The sequence below is a fragment of the Apteryx rowi genome, unplaced genomic scaffold (genome assembly GCF_003343035.1).
Source record: "Apteryx rowi isolate R43461 unplaced genomic scaffold, aptRow1 scaffold_7, whole genome shotgun sequence".
NCBI lineage: Eukaryota > Metazoa > Chordata > Aves > Apterygiformes > Apterygidae > Apteryx > Apteryx rowi.
Genome location: NW_020450982.1, coordinates 190,928 through 196,927, shown reverse-complemented (window position 1 = coordinate 196,927; position 6,000 = coordinate 190,928). Strand labels below are relative to the sequence as shown.

Sequence of the window (6,000 nt, the reverse complement as noted above, 5' to 3'; positions counted from 1 at the left end):
GGGGCGGGGGCCGGCGCTTGCCCCCGGCAGGGCCCTCGGGGCAGCCAGGGGCCTGGCGACCAGGTCCCCCCACGCAGCCACCCCCGCAAAAAGCTTCCGCGCAGAAGCCACGGCATCGTGTCACGGCTGCGCATGAGAGCGCCTTGCCTGTGGCCTGGGAAGCGGGAGATGGGTCAGAGGTAGGTACCACCAAGCCGGGACTTCCCATCCCATCGCAGCTTGGTGCGCCCAGTGCTCCCCTGTACGGTGGCAGCGCGCCGTTCCCTTCCTGTCCCACAGGTGCCTGGAGCTGGCCCGTGCCGGCCGGGACACTTAAGCTAGCTCTCGGCGCGAGCAGCACAGAGCGGTGACATTTGCGCTGGCTCCTCGCGGGCCGGCTTGGGTCTGGAAGCAATCGAGCTGGGTTTATTAGCCTGGGCCTCGTTCCAAGCGAACGCCGGCTGAGCTGCGATGTGCAGCTTTGCACCAGCATGGTTTAGCAGCCTGYTCCGCGCTGGCTGGGGCACGTCTACACCCCGCTGCCCCACGCGCTGGAGACCTGCCTGGAGGCACAGGTGCAGCGTCAGCAGGGCTGCGACCCACCAGCACGGCTCGCGGACAGGAGTAGATCRGATTCACCCCTGGTTTACACAGGTATAAATCAGAAAGACATCTGGCTGGAAACCATTTCTATTCACATCAGACCTAAAGGACAGGCCTGAGAGATTTAGCACRAGGAGGAGGGACAGCTACTGAACTGGAGTCTCGCTATGCCTCTCCTGAGGAGTGTCCCACCGCCGGGGGACAGAGGAGACCTCCATCTTCTGGCAGCACAGCTGCTGCAGGGGGTGGCTTGCTCACAGTATTTCATCCATCCCCGGGATACCAACCCTGTGCCACCCTGCAGTGGGTGTAAAGCAATGGTCAAGGCAGGAGGGCACGATTTCTTTTTGCAAATGCTGTGAATGTTGTGGATTTGGTGGGAGGCCACTCCCCAGATCAGGCATGGAAATCCTGAGGCTTGGCTTGGCTTAGAAGACTGAGAATTCCTGAACATCAAACATCCTGCTGTGCGCTAACGAGACGAAGTCTCRTTTGCAATGTCTCTTCTCTGAGGTCTCCTCGGGAAGGAGCTTGACAGCCTTTGCGCTCAGTGGGAGCAGTAATAGTGTCTTTTTCTTCTGTAAGACCACATATTGCTTGGTTGAAAATTGGTCAATGGCCTCAAAATTTGTTAGCAGGCAAAAGACGAAACAAAGAGGGAGAAAGCACCCAACACAGCTACATAGGCCTTACCACTGTAGGAAACAAAGCTAAATCTCAACTACCTGGCATGAACATTAAACTTTAATAATGATATCCTGGGGATTTAGAAAAACAAAGTAAACATTTTCAGCCTATGTTCTCCCTCTGTGTAGCTGTYCTCTACAGCTCCAGCCCCTCTCTCAGTGCTCTGCTAACCTGTATCCATCCCCCAGTCCCATCAGTCAACAGATTGCGCGGCCCTCGGGAGAGAGCAGGTCTTTCTCTTATATTTGGAAATGCTAATGGCACCTGGCAGTGCTACCAGAAACAACAATAATTTCAGACACAAGWACACTGCAGTAACGGTCTAACCCTCAGTGACGTGTGAAGAGGCAGTAAAACTTGCTGGGGGAAATACTATTGGAGAAGGTGGTGTAACCAGGGTAATCCCGTCGGTTCCAGCAAAGGGCAGACCTAGTGTTTAGGTGGATCTTAAACACGTGGCCGCAGCCTGTGCACATTTTACAGCTGCATTGGCTTCAGTGGCATGATACCAATTCACACTGAATAGTTAAACTGGAGGATTTTTCCTAGAAAACAAGTAGCACTGGATACATTTTATAACCTCCTGGAGGGGTTTTCTTTCATGGTTAGGGATCTTACCACAGCAAGCAAGAAAAAGGATAAAATTTAACATCTTGACTGCTGTGACCTCATTAACCCACATCATTCTGAATTTCCGACCCCAGGCCACGCGCGTGCTGCTCTGCGTGCAGTTTAACGCCGCTTCTTGCTCTCACCGGCACCATCGCTCAGATCATACTGCAGAACACCGGCAGGTGCCGCCCCTCGCTCAGCAGTAGCCGGGCCGGGCTGCRCGGGGCTCCGCGGCGGGGACCACGGAGCATCCCCCACGTTCTGGGCACCGTCTGAACCAAAAAAGCATTTTGCCTGCTGGCCATGAGCAAGGCTGCRGACTGAAGCGCAGCACTGCTTAGCCACTGTGATGCCCGGCTCGGCCAGGGCCAGGGGCTGCCCCAGCCCGCGGCAGCCAGGAGAGAGGCCTGTGTGGCCACCGTGACCTTCACACCCTGCCTCACCGCCTGGCCCAAAGGGCTAGCGGCTGCCTGCTCTGCGCCGCCTCACGCCTGGGGGCCAGCACAGAGAGGCAGAGGCCTCTCCAGGGTGCAACTCAGAGCACACAAATTCAGTTCCTGCCCTAAATCACTCCCTGAAGAGCGTTTCTCCCGTTCTTCCTTYCCCTTCTGAAGCACCTACAATTAGATATGGCTTTTGTTTATCTGGGTTGCATTCACTGTCCTGCTCTCTGAGTGCCAGGTCAGCCCTGGAAGATCTGCCAAAAGGCACTTCAACAGCACGTAGGGTTTGGATAAGAACTTCACAGCAAGGTAGATTTCTCCATCGTTGATCACCACACAGAGATGTAGACAAAATAGCTCAAGCTGCAGGTACACACATTCCTTTGACTGCACTAGGAAACTAGGCCTCATAGACTCGAACCTTCTCTCACACCACGATTTCCTCAGCTTTCGAGCAAGGCATTTGGCAGGCCTGAACATCCTCTTCCAGACCTGCCTGTGTCCRACAGAGACTTGACACCCAGAACTCTTCCAAGGCAACAATTTGGCTCCTCCAGCAATGCCCCAGGCCTGGCTGGGAGGGACAACTGCCCGTTGAAGAGTTAAGCAGTTCCCTTTCCCTCCCTGCTGAATTAGAAGACACATCATATGTTTCGGTTCTGGAACAAAGGTCAAGCAAGTGCAATCGYTGCTGCTAAGACTGTTTTATACACTGGGTCACCATGACTTTGCTGAGCACACGACTTGTGCAGCAAATACTATTTTGCCCAATGTTGTCACTGCATCCATGAGCGAGATGGGTGTCTCCCCTCCTTGTGCCCCATGTGAAAATCAGTCATTGGYCCCTCTCCCCCCTGACAGCAATATTCTCACTTTAGTAGGGTTTTTGGGGGGAGTCAGGAGAATTCTCCATATTAGCCTTCTTGTTTCACATTCCTAGATGCTGATGGCTGTGGTCACAGGACTGGCTCATCTCCCTGTTAATGAAGACACCATCACTGGGAGCAGACCCTCTGGTTGAGGCAGATAGGACATTCTCAGCCCCTAAAGCTAGTCCATGGGAGTTGCTTCATTCTGAGTCAGTTGTGAAAGGTGAGGTTGCAATTTGGGATAAGAACCATCCAAGAGAGTGCAACTGCTTTCCTGAATATCCTTTCTCTAGGTCAAGCAGACAGGACATGGATGATAAATGACCAGAGACTTGCCCACCTGCCCATTCATTACTAGTAGGTGCCTAAAGATGGAAGAAAAGGATAGTAGCCTAATGCTAACCCAGACTGGGGTGAAATCCTACCTCACAGGAACAGAGAAAGAGCCAAGACATAGAGAACTGCTGGTGTAATGGTGCTGGCCATGCTGGTCTCTGTCCTTGTAGCCAGACAGTGCTGAAACATCAATGAGTTTGCATGAGACAGTTCCCTCRCCTCATGCTTCTGCGCAAATGGTGCTGGTGGGACAAGGCTCTTGTCCAAAGCAGCTCCTGGAGCACAGTAGCCACAGACACCAGGCAGTGCTACACCACCACTGCACAGTTAGGCCATGCCCTCCACATGCGCAAGGCCATAGTGCATGAGGCCCAACTCAAAACTTGCACAGGGCAGTGAGGAGAAAACCAATGTTTAAACAATTTTGGTACCTCGGTTGTTCTCAGCTGACATCAGCCAAGATCAGGTCATTGCCATGATGGTGGTTTCCTCAGGGTGTGCAGGTGCTTTTGCAGACACCCAGCATCTTTGCACTGCACAGCATGAACCCCTGTGATCACTGTTGCAAAAACAGAGCAATAGCAATCTTGGCTTGAGATGCTGCTGTCTGGGAGCTGAGTACACATGACGACAACGAGAGATCATCTGTAAAAGGCAAGAGAAACAAGGGGGGAAGGTTATTAAGTGAAAAGGGCACCAGTTAACCAAATCCAGTCTTCAAACTGTGCTCCTTACCTTCACAGGAACAGACGGTTGTAACTGGCCTCRATATGGTTTGTCACAAACCGGATCTTCAAGAAACTCCCTTAGAAGCTGAAAACTCCCATTCCCCAAGTAGTTCTGTGGAAGGAGAGGAATGAAGCAGAACGGATACATGTAAGGTGAGTTGCGCAGAGCAAACAAGCAGAGCTGGAGTATTCATCTCTAGTTCATGTCCTGAAATCCCTGCTTCTATTCCAGCAGGGAACAAAATTAAATTTTTGCTGGTTTTGTTTTCTTTTAAAGAGACACAATTAAAATTGTGAGGCCTTTGTRTAACTGCTTCGGTATAGACCGAGGTGGGAGGTGTTACCATAAGCACTCTGTTAATATAGAGCAAAACAACCTCTCTGGTGGGAAAAATAAAAAATTTTGCCATAAATAACCTGGCTGCAAACGAGCTGTCGACTCACACACAGCAGTTTATTTACAACAGCATGCCAAGTCCAGACTTGTTTTTGTTTTAATTTACTGCAACACAGATAGTAAAAAAGAAACAACAAAACAAAAACTGAGCCAAAGGGTTTGTCACTGTAAGTATGCCTATTTCTTAGACATTGCCCGTACCCCTTTAAGGCAGCGCAAAGCCCTTCTTTATAGTGGTTTTAAAATGACCTCCTAAATTAAGACAGCAGGGTCAAACTGACCACACATTATCTAGGGATGTACTCAACTGTTCCCTCATAACTTACAGATTTGTTTATATTGCTTGTAGTTTGAAGTTCCTCAGATCAGTGTGACATCTCTTAAAAGCAAGTCTCTCTTCAATAGCTAGCATATTTGGGGAAAATCGGACAGTAATCTTTAATCCACCTTTGTGTAGAGACTGCAAGAAATTACCAAAATCTCCAAAAGCTATAATGCTACACATATTTCTCTCCCTCCTGGCTTCCCAATTATTTGGCAGTTTATTCTAGAGGACTTCCAGAAAAACCTCTAAAGAAGGGCTTGACCAGCCTCCACTCAGGAGATCGTATTTTACACCTGCAGTTAGCTTCCTCCAACATTCCTCTGTACTGTTTATCTGTATCAGTCCATAAACAGATTAATCTCTCATGCTGTTCATACAGGACACAGGCAATAAAATAAACATAAGTCCTAAACAAACAAAAGAACAGGCCAGCACAAGTTGAGAGGAACATTCCGCGTTTAATAGTCCAATCCTCAGCGCTTGGGACATGCCAGAACTAGAACTGCTGGTACAACCTCACTTCACGCCTACTATAAATGAATTGTAACACTGGCTTTATTACATGGCCCCACAGTTATTTTGCCTGGGGATCCATATATTCAATGCACTGAAGATGGTGATTGCTGGATGAGCAGCTAGTCACTCTTCTGTTTTCTCTTTATTGGCCTAGTGTCTGGACCACACATTGAATGTATTTACTTCACCCCAGCCAAACCCAGCACAGAATACTGAATTATTCATTTTCTCCAGGGCATTTCTATGGTGTCTATCACTACAGCAGCCTAGTGATTTGCAGACAAGAGCCAGTTACCATCATACATATGTCCCTCTGAGGCGGGAGAGGGTGGGGGTAGGCTAAGCCCCATTCTACAGCAGAGGCCCAGAAGCCAAAAGCATCCCTTCAGTTTGGGTGCTAAACTTGTGACAAAGAAGGTCTGGGCCGCCTTCTTTTTTCTCCTCCCCTTGCTCCAGGTTATTTAGCATTTCCCATCATTGTGTATGGTAGAGCACAGTTCCAATT

The 6,000-nt window shown here is 49.9% G+C and overlaps 1 protein-coding gene across 6 annotated transcripts in view; it reads right to left on the bottom strand.

Moving 5' to 3' along the window:
* Positions 1-258: 258 nt before the first annotated feature.
* The window catches only part of NDC1 (NDC1 transmembrane nucleoporin), a 28,949-nt gene continuing 23,207 nt past the window's right edge, over positions 259-6,000 (bottom strand). For 2 of the 6 annotated variants that reach the window (XR_003256858.1, XR_003256862.1), the window contains 2 exons: positions 4,265-4,369; positions 260-4,174 (listed from right to left, as the gene is read on the bottom strand). The gene's annotated coding sequence lies outside the window, so the exon portion shown is untranslated. Of the gene's footprint in view, positions 4,175-4,264; positions 4,370-4,980; positions 5,060-6,000 lie in introns of all 6 variants that reach the window. The other 4 variants (XR_003256859.1, XR_003256861.1, XR_003256863.1 and 1 more) reach the window with 4 other exon arrangements.